Source organism: Vicia villosa, unplaced genomic scaffold (genome assembly GCF_029867415.1).
Source record: "Vicia villosa cultivar HV-30 ecotype Madison, WI unplaced genomic scaffold, Vvil1.0 ctg.002220F_1_1, whole genome shotgun sequence".
NCBI lineage: Eukaryota > Viridiplantae > Streptophyta > Magnoliopsida > Fabales > Fabaceae > Vicia > Vicia villosa.
This window is the reverse complement of record NW_026705867.1, coordinates 1,201-13,510: the sequence shown is the minus strand read 5'-3', so window position 1 is coordinate 13,510 and position 12,310 is coordinate 1,201. Positions and strand designations below refer to the sequence as shown.

General features: G+C 39.9%; 1 non-coding gene across 1 annotated transcript; it reads left to right on the top strand.

Moving 5' to 3' along the window:
* Positions 1-9,492: 9,492 nt before the first annotated feature.
* Positions 9,493-9,599, top strand: LOC131638213 (small nucleolar RNA R71). Its single transcript, XR_009294612.1, has one exon. It is a non-coding gene; the product is annotated as a small nucleolar RNA R71 (small nucleolar RNA).
* Positions 9,600-12,310: the final 2,711 nt, after the last annotated feature.

Here is a 12,310-nt window from a genome sequence, read left to right as displayed (position 1 = left end):
ATGGAGTTCTGGCACAATATGTGGTATACTCCTTAGCATTCACTTGTAGATTGTGGGGAATCGGACAATAGTCCTTCCTACCAAGTTCATTACCAGATGACTTCTGAACCAATCGACAGTGAGTTTTTAAATTCTTTGTATATGAGATTTGCGACCGTTAGGTTAAATGATCTTGTGAGGATCACCTTACTTAGTAGGCACATTTCTTCTTATAGCTGAACACATAATTATTATGAGGATCATACACTTATATTCATCGACTCTCTGCGTAGTTTGTATCTAAGACGGTGCCGACTGCTAGAATAAACTACTAAGGGTTATTTCAAAACTTAAAGTCGATGGTTTTGGTATAACGGGTATTCAAATCGGTTATGTATACTCGGGGGTTTTAGAGTGTTGCGATAATAAGGATATTGACTAATTCAGTTTCGGTTCGTTGAGTGATTGAGTAGCTTCGTATTTCTTGAACGTGTGGGGTTTGCGTTTATCGTTTAGGAGCAAAAATTTTTGTTATGGCTCAAGAAAATGGAAGATATTGAAATAACTACGGAATTATACATATAAGACTTAAATTCCATAAATATTCTTTTATTGAATTAGAAAAACATTACAAGGAAGGGAAATAAACTGAAGGGAAATAAAACTAAAGGAAATATAAATAATACGACTCCCCCAGACTTAGATGATGCAATGTCCTCAGTGCATAAGAACTACTCCTCATTGTTGCGGTTTCGAGAACTGCTCGCGCCTCTTGTACGAACACGGCGATGTCTAACAGGAGAGTCATTAACACGAATGTCAAGATCATGCAAATATGTGGCAATTTCAGCGTATTGACTTTCGTTCCTAATAGCATAGTCACGGTGCTCCTGTTGCATCTCACGGATGAGCCTAATTGTTTCAGTTTGGTTTGTCTGCATAGCTTGAACGAGTTGATCTTGGCGTTGAATAGCAGCATACATGGCTTCAAGAGTGATAGGCGGAGGGTTGTTTGGAGGAGGTTGGTTGACATCAGCTTGTCCTTGGTTGAGCTCTTCTTCATTTGCATCCATAGGTTCATTAGGATGATCAGGTTGGTTATCTTGAGGATTGTCTTCAATAAGCCTCCAACGCTGAACATAACGGATGTTGATTCTTTCAGGACATGGAAGGATGACATAAGGAATCAGAACTTTGTTGACGACCAAGGTGTATCGGCCATCATGGCGTGGCGAAACCAAGTGGGAGTCACGGCAATAGGTGAGGTCAAGTGATTGAGCAGGCATCATGAGATGAGAGAGTGAAAGGAGCTCGTCACCAAGACCTAAAGCACAGGCCAAGGAAGTAATAATTCCGCCAAACAAAAAGGGATTTGTAGCGGGGGCGTTGACACAGCCTTGGATGTGTTGGAGCATAAACGGTGCGGCATTAAAACGGATGTTGTTTAGCGCACAGTAAAGGAAGAATAGTTCATGTTGATTTACCTTGTGGTTGTTGGATCGCGCAAAAATAGTATGCCCCAAAACACGTTGAAAATAACGTATAGCGGGGTTTTGAATGTGAGAAGCATGTAGGGCCCTCCAACCAGTTTGAACTTCGCCAGTGAGGTGAAACCATAGGTCGAAGGCATGTTGTTCCCATGAACGACCATTGAGTTCTTGAAAGATATTGCGGAGAGCATTCGGTGATGTATTGAAATTCAAGTACGTAGCCACAACTTCTTGATCCAGTGTATATTCACGGTTGAACATCCTAAATTGGATGCTACCGGTTGAGAGTGGTTGATCAGAAGGAGTGTCGTAACTGAAAGAACTCAAGAATTCTAAGACGAGCGGCTCATAAGTGGGTACGAGTTCGGTACAGAGATGGTGTAGGCTAGATTTAGTGAGTAAACGGGTAACACCATCAATGAGGCCTAGAGTTTCTAGACATTCGGTGTTCACAAATTTTGTGGGAACAACCGAACGTTCGTAGAAAGCGAGGTATTTGGTTCTTTGAGCATCATTGTCGTCTTCGCGGAATATAATATTGTTAAGGTTAGGGGGTGGTCTCTCAGGACGCACACTACGGATGATTGAACGTGGAGGCATGATGAGTTTGAAGATGAAAAATAAAGATGGTATTAGAATGGTAGAAAAGAAATGGTATGAAGGTTGTGAAGAATAAGAGTGGTGGTGGTGTGGTTTTATAGTGAGGTTTGAAGATGGTGTGGTAAATGGAGAATTAAGTATGGATTAATGGTGGTGTTTGAATTTTGAATAGAATAGAGAAATGGGAAATGAATGGAGTTTAAGAGGTGAATGATGGAGGATGAATGAGGTTAATGGAGTTTAAATGGAATAAATAGGGGAAGAATGAGGAGAATTGAAAGATGAATTTTGAAATTCAAATTCAAAATTCAAGAGGGAAAGAGAGTGGTCTGCGTGGTCAAACAGACTGCTGGCCTTGGGAGACGTGCGTCTCAGGCAGCCAGTCTGCTGGGGCAGAGCATGGAGACGTGCGTCTCCTGTTCCTTTGGTTCGTGTCAGCTGGCCTCACACAGATGGAGACGTGCGTCTCCTGTTGTAGGCTGGTGGGTCACGCATGTAAGTGACCAGACAGTGCTGACTGATACCATTAATAGCAAAAAGGTGTCCATCAGTTCAGAACAGTGTCGAATTTCAATACCATTAACAGCAAAAAGTGATAGCCAGGCAAATATATATAGCAGTTAATAGCAGTGTAATATAACACAACAGCAGTAGTGAATAAAATATTGCATTTTAAAATTAAATCAGTACTGAGTGTTAACAATAGCAGAATGGAAAAGTGCAGAAAAAAAATGAAAATCTAAACTAGAAATAGAAATTACTAGAACTAGAAATAAAAATCTAATAATCTAATACGGTAACATCTAGCCACGTCTATTGTTGTTCTGATTAGACTGAATGTGTTTGAAAACTTCGTCGAACTGAGCATTGACGGTGTCGATGAAATCGAAGAAATGCATTTGCAAAGTGTGAAGCTCGTTGCGCACATGTTGTACATCTTGTTGTAGCGCATTGATTGCTTGTTCGTGCGTATTCAGATTAGGCATTCTTTGATTCACCGATGCGGTGGATGTAGCGGGTTGTTGTTGCTCGACCTCGACATCAGTCATATCAACAGTGTGATCTTCAACGGAATCTTCAGAACGAGTTTCAGGCTCATACTCAGATACAGGCTCGTCAATAGGAAGAGGTTCATAATCAGGAATGGGTTCATCAACAGGAAGAGGTTCATAATAACCAGGAGGTGTTTCAGGTTCAGATTCAGATGCAGGCATTTCCTCATCAAAATGTTCATAAGCTTGAGGAGTCTCAGGTGATGGCTCTCTCTCAGGAATCTGACCATAGTAAAGCCAGTTGGTAGGGTTGTGCACACTTGTCCTAGGATTCGGTAAGGTGAACTGATACCAAACTTTGTTATCAATGAGCAATTCAAAACGATCAGGTCCAAGATTACCGATGATACCTCGATTAAAGCAGAAATTGATGTCCATAGAGGTATGGGTACCAAAAGGTGTCAATCTAAGCAAAGGCACTCTCATTCCTATGGCATTAGCGATCATAGTGACAAATCCGCCAATCCTAATGGGTGAAACTTCGTCTTGCGTGATGCGCTCGAAGTTTGTTAGCATGAATGCGATGGCATTGACCGGACGATTCTGAGATGTACAAAACATGATGAACAACTCTTCTCTAGTAACTTCAGTGACATTATCTGGTTTGCCAAAAATATAGTGAGCAAGGATCTTGTGAAAGTAGCGGAAAGCAGGATTGTGGATGTTCTCAGATTGAAATTCATTCTCTTCAGGGTTGTCGTTTCCAGTGATCTTGCCCCAGTATTTTTCCAACTCCCAGTATGGAAGATTTTCTTCAGCTACTTGGGCGTATGCATCAGGTCCATGAGGTAGTTCTAACATTTCAGCAAAATCTCGGATGCAGAAATTAAACTCCATACCAAAGAGTCTAAAGAGAATAACTCCTTTTTTCAGCCCTTGTCCACAGTTTGGAAGATAGGTCAGGGAGCTCAGGAATTCCAGAGTGAGCTTCCGATAAGTGCTAAACTTGCGGAACAAGTGAGAACCAGTCCAACCGATTTGGTTAAGCAGGTGTAGGATGCTTTCTTCGATACCAAGCTTCACCATAGTTGGTTGGTGAGGATAGCAAGTCAATTCCATGTGTCTTTCAGCCAGCTTGTTAAATCTTGCTTCTTGTCCTCTACCACGGAACACAACTTCCATATTGTCAACTTCTTGCATCGTAGTTAGTAATTAAATGAAAAACCTAGAAGTTGAAAATATTAGGATAAGTTAGAATTAGGCTAGTGTTAATTTAAAATAAAAAAAATTAAAATTAAGCTTAGGTAACAAGTTATAATAATAGATATAATTATAACGGAAATATTTTCTCAAATCAAGATAGTAGTTATAATTATAATAATTATTATAAGATGTATGAAAAATCAAAAATGATTAAAATTAAGATTAAAAATAGAATAAAGTTTTTAAAAATGAAAAATAAAAATAAAATAAAAAATATAGAAAAATTAAAGTTCTAATAAAATAAAATAGAAGAATAAATAAATGTGGGTTGTCTCCCACCAAGCGCTTTGTTTAATGTCGTAAGCTCGACGATTTTAAAAATAGAAAACTATTTTTTCGAAAAAACGGGCAGTTCGTCAAGTTTAAAAACTTCGATGTTTTCATCGTATTCGAGATGATGGTAATACTTAAGACGTTGCCCATTTACGACAAAAGGTTTGACGGTTTCGCCTTTGATTTCTATCGCTCCACTCGGAAATATGTTAGTTACTTCGAAAGGGCCAGACCATCTAGATCGTAACTTACCAGGAAATAATTTTAGCCTAGAATTAAATAAGAGCACTTTATCGCCTATGCTAAAATTTTTCCTAGATATACGCTTGTCGTGCCATTTTTTCGTTCGCTCTTTATAGATTTTGGCGTTTTCGTAAGCGTCTTGTCTAAGTTCCTCTAATTCGTTTATGTCTAGAAGTCGTTTCTCACCAGCGGCAGTGTAGTTTAGGTTTAAGTTCTTAATGGCCCAATAGGCTTTATGTTCTAGCTCTACTGGTAGGTGGCATGATTTTCCATAAACGAGTTTGAATGGGGTAGTTCCTATTGGAGTTTTGAAAGCTGTTCTATAAGCCCATAAAGCTTCATTTAGCTTGGTTGACCAATCTTTCCTCGATATAGCAACAGTTTTCTCTAATATTTGTTTTATTTCACGGTTAGATACTTCTACTTGACCGCTTGTTTGTGGATGATATGGTGTGGCTATTCGATGATTTACTCCATATTTTCGAAGGAGTTTCTCAAGTATTCTTGAAATGAAATGGGAACCACCATCGCTAATTACCAATCTTGGCACACCGAACCTAGGAAAGATGACGTTTTTGAAAAGTTTAATAACTACTCGTGTATCGTTTGTAGGAGAGGCGATAGCTTCTATCCATTTTGAAACATAGTCGACGGCTACGAGTATATATTGATTTCCAAACGATGACGGAAACGGTCCCATGAAGTCTATTCCCCAGACGTCAAATATTTCTACTTCTAGAATGCCTTTTTGAGGCATTTCATCGCGTCTTGAAATGTTTCCAGTTCGTTGGCATCTATCACAGCTTAGTACAGCAAAATAGACGTCTTTCCACAGGTTGGGCCAGAAAAGTCCAGATTGAAGGATTTTGGCGCAGGTTCTAGATGTGCTATGGTGTCCTCCACACGGTGCAGAATGACAGTGTGTTATTATGCTTCTTATCTCTTCCTCGGGTACACAACGTCTAAAGATTCCATCGGGGCCTCTTTTGAAAAGGAGTGGGTCGTCCCAATAGTAATGTTTTAGGTCATGGAAGAATTTCTTTTTCTGTTGGTAGCTTAGATCAGGAGGAAGCACACCAGCAGCTAGGTAATTTACGAAATCTGCATACCAAGGTGCGTCAGATCGGGCTAAAGCTATTTCAGCTAATTTCTCGGTTTCAGAGTTTGGATGGTATGGTTCGAATTCATTTGCTTCTAATTGGGCGATGAGTCTTTCATAAGGGAAATCATCGTCAATTGGTACTTGTTCGGGTTTCAGATTTTCCAATCGAGAGAGGTGATCTGCTACGACATTTTCAGTGCCTTTCTTATCTTTAATTTCCAGGTCGAATTCTTGTAGTAACAAGATCCATCTCAAAAGTCTTGGTTTAGCGTCCTTTTTGGTTAGGAGGTACCTAATGGCGGCGTGGTCAGTGTATATGATTATTTTGGCTCCTACCAGGTAAGAACGGAATTTGTCTAATGCGAATACGACAGCTAATAGTTCTTTTTCTGTCGTGGCATAATTCATCTGAGCTTCGTCTAGGGTTCTACTCGCATAATATATGACATGTAGTTTCTTATCCTTTCTTTGTCCTAGAACGGCTCCTACAGCATAATCACTTGCGTCACACATTATTTCGAAAGGCTCATTCCAGTCGGGAGGTTGCATAATTGGCGCAGAGATCAATGCTTGTTTAAGCGTTTGAAATGCTTCAGTGCATTTATCGGTGAAAACAAATTCGGCGTCTTTCATGAGTAGTTCAGTTAAGGGTTTGGTTATTTTAGAGAAATCCTTAATGAAGCGTTGGTAAAAACCAGCATGTCCCAGAAAACTTCTTATTTCTCTAACGGTTTTGGGAGGTTGAAGGTTTTCGATAATTTCGATTTTTGCTTTATCAACTTCGATTCCTCTATCGGATACGATGTGTCCAAGTACAATTCCTTGTCGAACCATGAAATGGCATTTTTCCCAATTAAGGACTAGGTTTACGCTTACGCATCGTTTAAGCACCATTTCAAGGTTTTCTAAACATGTTTCAAAACTTCCTCCACAGACAGAGAAGTCGTCCATAAAGACCTCCATTATTCCATCTAGGAAGTCGGCAAATATTGCCATCATGCATCTTTGGAAGGTCGCGGGTGCATTGCAGAGTCCAAAAGGCATTCGTCTATAGGCGAATGTACCATAAGGACAGGTGAATGTGGTCTTCTCTTGGTCGTCAGGGTGGATAGGAATTTGGAAAAATCCGGAGTATCCATCCAGATAACAAAAATGTGAGTGTTTAGCTAGGCGTTCGAGCATTTGATCTATGAAAGGTAAAGGGAAATGGTCTTTTCGGGTAGCTTTATTTAGCTTTCTATAGTCAATGCACATCCTCCATCCAGTTTGGGTACGTTGTGCTACAGATTCTCCTTTTGCGTTAGTGATTACAGTGACTCCTCCTTTCTTTGGTACGACGTGAACAGGGCTAACCCATTTACTATCAGATATAGGATATATTATTCCAGCTTCTAGCAGTTTTTGGATTTCCTTTTTAACCACATCGCTCATAATAGGATTTATTCGCCTTTGATGTTCCCTAGAGGTTTTACTATCGTCTTCGAGCATAATGCGGTGCATACACAGAGAAGGGCTTATACCTTTCAGATCTGATATGTTGTATCCTAAAGCGGTAGGGTATTTTCTTAGGACATTAAGTAATTTTTCAGTCTCGGTTCGTCCCAAGTTGGCGTTCACTATAACTGGTCGGTTTAGTTCTTCGTCTAGAAATTCGTATCTAAGATCGGTAGGAAGTGTCTTCAGCTCTATAGCAGGTTTCTTTGGTCCAGGTATAGGATCAGGGGTTAAAGCTAAGCATTCACTCAGGTGGTTATCTTGATATTCCTCACGCCAGTTGTCATCTTCAAAAATTGGCGGCATAGGAATTCTTAGGGTTTCGGTTTCCTTATTTGGTTCGGATTTTATTTCCTTGACACACTCGTCGATTATGTCAGCAGAACAGCATGTGTCAATTATAGAAGGTGCTTTTAGGAATTGGGAAAGGATAAATTCTATTTTCTCTTCTCCTACTTCGAAAGTAAGCTTTCCTCGCTTTACATCTATAATTGCACCAGCGGTCGCTAAAAATGGTCTTCCTAAAATGATCGGGATGTTAGAATCTTCTTGGATATCCATAATGATGAAGTCAGTCGGGATGTAGAATTGACCTACACGAACAGGGATATTCTCTAACATTCCTACAGGATATTTGACTGAACGGTCTGCTAGTTGAAGAGACATTCTTGTTGCTTTAAGCTCACCTAGATTGAGTTTCTTACAGGTCGAAAGAGGCATCAAACTAACACTAGCTCCTAAATCGCACAAGGCTTTCTCTATGATGGTTTTTCCAATTACGCAGGGTATAGAGAAACTACCAGGGTCTTTCAGTTTTGGAGGCATGTTGTTTTGGATGATAGCGCTACATTCAGCGGTAAGCGTTATAGTTTCGTTATCCTCGAGTTTCTTTTTGTTTGATAAGATTTCTTTTAAGAACTTAGCGTACGAAGGCATCTCAGTTATGGCTTCTGTGAATGGTATGGTTATGTTTAATTGCTTCAGAAGTTCTACAAATCTTTTAAATTGCGCTTCGGTTTTTGATTTGGCTAATCTTTGAGGGTAAGGAATTGGTGGCTTGTAAGGTGGTGGTGGAACATAAGGTTTCTCTTTTTCGGGTTCCACTTCGTTATTGTTCTCATCAGTCTTAGCAGTTTGTTCGTCGGTTGTTTTCTTTTGGGTTTCCTTTGGCTCTTGTTGTGACATGGGTACGTTTTGGGTTCTAGGATCTATGGGTCCATCGTAATTAGTTCCACTTCGTAGTGTTATCGCGTTCGCATGTCCTTTAGGATTAGGTTGTGGTTGAGCAGGAAACGTGCCAGCAGGGGCAGCAGTAGGTGCTTGTTGTTGAGCTACTTGTGAGATTTGAGTTTCTAACATTTTGTTATGCGTAGCTAAAGCATCTACTTTGTTCGATAGTTGTTTTAGTTGCTCGCTATTGTGGATGTTTTGATTCAGGAAGTCTTTATTGGTTTGTTGTTGGGAAGCTATGAAGTTCTCCATCATGATTTCTAGGTTTGACTTCCTAGGGGTGTTTTGAGCAGCTACAGGCGCTTTTTGGTAGCCAGGTGGTACAGCAGGTGCTTGTCCAGGCGCGTACAACGCATTGTTGTTCTTATAAGAAAAGTTCGGGTGGTTTTTCCATCCAGGGTTGTATGTGTTAGAATAAGGGTTTCCTTGAGCGTAATTTACTTGATCAGATGGGACTCCAGTCAAGAGTTGGCATTCAGCAACTACATGCCCAGTCAATCCACAAATCTCGCAGTTAGGTGCTACAGCGGCAGCGGTGGCTGAAGGAGTGATGGTCAAATTCTCGATCTTTTGAGTTAAAGCGTCTACTTTAGCGTTAACGCGGTCTATACCACTAATTTCGTACATTCCTCCTTTGGTTTGGGCTTTCTCTAGAGCGGCGCGTTCTCCTCCCCATTGGTAATGGTTTTGTGCCATGTTCTCTATGAGTTTGTATGCTTCATCATGGGGTTTGTCCATTAATGCTCCGCCAGCAGCGGCATCTATAGTCATTTTAGTGTTATATAAGAGACCACCATAAAAGGTATGGATGATCAGCCATGGTTCGAGTCCATGATGAGGGCATATTCTAAGCATGTCCTTGTAACGTTCCCAAGCTTCGAAAAGCGATTCGTTATCTTTCTGGGTAAATCCGTTGATTTGACCTCTAAGCATAGCAGTTTTGCTAGGCGGAAAGTATCTTGCTAAGAATACTCTCTTCAATTCGTCCCACGTAGTTATGGAATTGGAAGGCAGGGATTGAAGCCACGCTCTCGCTCTATCTCTCAAGGAGAAAGGAAAAAGGCGTAATCGAATAGCTTCGGAACTAACGTTGTTGGCTTTGATAGTGTCGGCGTATTGCACGAACACAGATAAATGGAGATTGGGGTCGTCTACAGGGCTTCCAGAGAATTGATTCTGTTGAACAGCTTGGACCAGTGAAGGTTTCAGCTCGAAATTGTTCGCTTCAATCGCAGGTGGTGCGATACTTGAATGCGGTTCAGCGCGCGAAGGAGCGGCATAGTCTCTAAGAGGACGAATAGCAGCCATCTCTAACTTCGGGGTGATTTGATTGATTTGATCAGTAAAAATCAATTCCTGATTAATCGGAATTTCTGCTACTTCGGGAAGGTTGCGAGCTCGACGTTTAACGTTAATGAAACGTTCGATCTCGTTAATTCGTTGTATTAAGTCTCCTCCTTGTGAACGAGTATTTGGCATACAATCGTTCAAAAAGAAAGGGAAGAATTTTCCTAGTCTCTACGGTGTAACAGTGAGTTACGATATCGACTTAAAATAGTCCCCGGCAACGGCGCCAAAAACTTGATCGCGACTTTACGTGTCTATAAATCTGATAACTGCAAGTGCACAGTCGTGTCGTGTAGTTTTAAAAGATATCGAATCCACAGGGACTATGAATCGATCTACCGTTATCTAAGGTTACTATGTAAAGCTAGGAGTACTAAAATTTCGATTGTTCCTAAGGGAAAGTGATTGTGAGAGAATAAAGAATAATAATAAAGGACAGGTATCAGTATGTATTTCGTTTAACTAAAGGTAATCCGAAGGTCCATTGGCTTTTGCATAATTAAATTAAAAATCTTTACTAATTGCAATTGGTTAAAAATCCTCGTCTCAAACTTTCGCTTTGTTGAGTCAGACTACTATCCTAATCCTAATGTACGCTTTCGCCATCCCATTAGATTTTAGAAGAGCTTTTTGGAAACAATGTAATTAATAAAATGCCTATTTTACGAGGTCGTTATCTATTTAAATCTCCTAATCTCAAACTTTCGCTCTGTTGACTCGGAACATGCTAATATCCCTAACGTACGCTTTCGCCATCCCGCTCGAGTGTAAAAACAATTTTTGAAAATAAATAAGTTCCAATTAGTTTTAATACGCTTTCGCCATCCTTAAAACTAATGTCCTATGTCTACTATCCAGTTAAAGATCTCAAACTTTCGCTCTATTGATTTTAACCTTTGACCGTCCTAATCCCTCAAACTTTCGCTCTATTGGTTTTAAGACTTACTAATCAAACTAGACATATAAACCAAAAATAAGTGATAATTAATAAAACATAATTTAAGCCAATTTATTTCGGACCCCTATGGTTAACTTACTTTACATACCGACACCTTTAGTATTTTAGCCAGACATATTAATACGATTAAACATGCATAAATCGGTTCGGTTCATAATAATAAGCATATTAAATGGCATATAATATATCATGCAAATAAATAATATAAATAAGGCGGTAAATAAAAAACCTGAATTAAAATAAATCTGGATTGAATTGAATCTTGAAGTACTCGAACTTCCACCACAGGTTGGCTGGATCGTTCTTCGGAATTTAAATGGCAGAAAATAAAAACAAGGAAAATAAAGCGATAAACCTAACGTAAGGCTAGATCTATGAAAAGTTCACAACAATTTCCAGTGTAGAAATCGTTGTGAGAAAATAGACGGTTAAATGAAAGCAGAATAAGGAAAAGCAGTTCGCGGTACAATTTCGGCAGCACTTCGTTGGCAGGAAATCGGACAGATTGAAGTGAAGTGACAGGTCCTATTTATAGGAGGAGGTATGCAGTTGCTTTGCGTGAAAAGGGGAGCTTTTTGCAGACCAGGACGTGGAGACGTGCGTCTCCGATTCTTCAGGGAGGCAGCTGATTGACTTGAGACGTGCGTCTCAAGTGGAGATCTTTTAGGGAGGTGGAGACGTGCGTCTCCCCTTTGCTGAGGTGGCAGAGACGTGCGTCTCTGCTTACTAGTGTGGCCTGGGCTGCTTTCCTTCGTGGGCTTGATTGCTCTTTTGGGCCTTTTGGGTCCTAATTGCACCCCTCTTTCGTTTCAGCACCCCTTTTCGTCTTTTAAGCATAGATATTGGTCATTTAAGCTCGATTTTCTTTCCTTTTCGCAAATAGTCGTAATTGAAGTGTAAAACCTGAAACAAAGCAAATACACGCGTAATATCATAATAAATTAACATAATAAACGGAAAATGCTATAAATATCTATGGATTTTAGGCTAAATATACGATATAAAATCGTGTTATCATTAATCCCATGTTTGGTACCACATGCATAGAGTCAGTATATCTCATATGCATTATTGTTATAACATGATTGAATGGCTTCCAGTGTTATATTTAGGTGATGTACTTGTTGTTGTTGCGAATGCATGATTAGAAATCTGAACATATTGTGGTTGGGTGAGTGATATACTTATGACGTTTTATTATTTATGAACCCATAATATTTGTTAATTGCGCATGAGACTCACCCTTACTGTTGTCAATTTTCAGATAAAGGAGTAGCGGTTTTGGCTTGGTGAGGATAGCTTATAGGCTAGTCCGTTTAGAGTAGCGTCGGTGTCATAC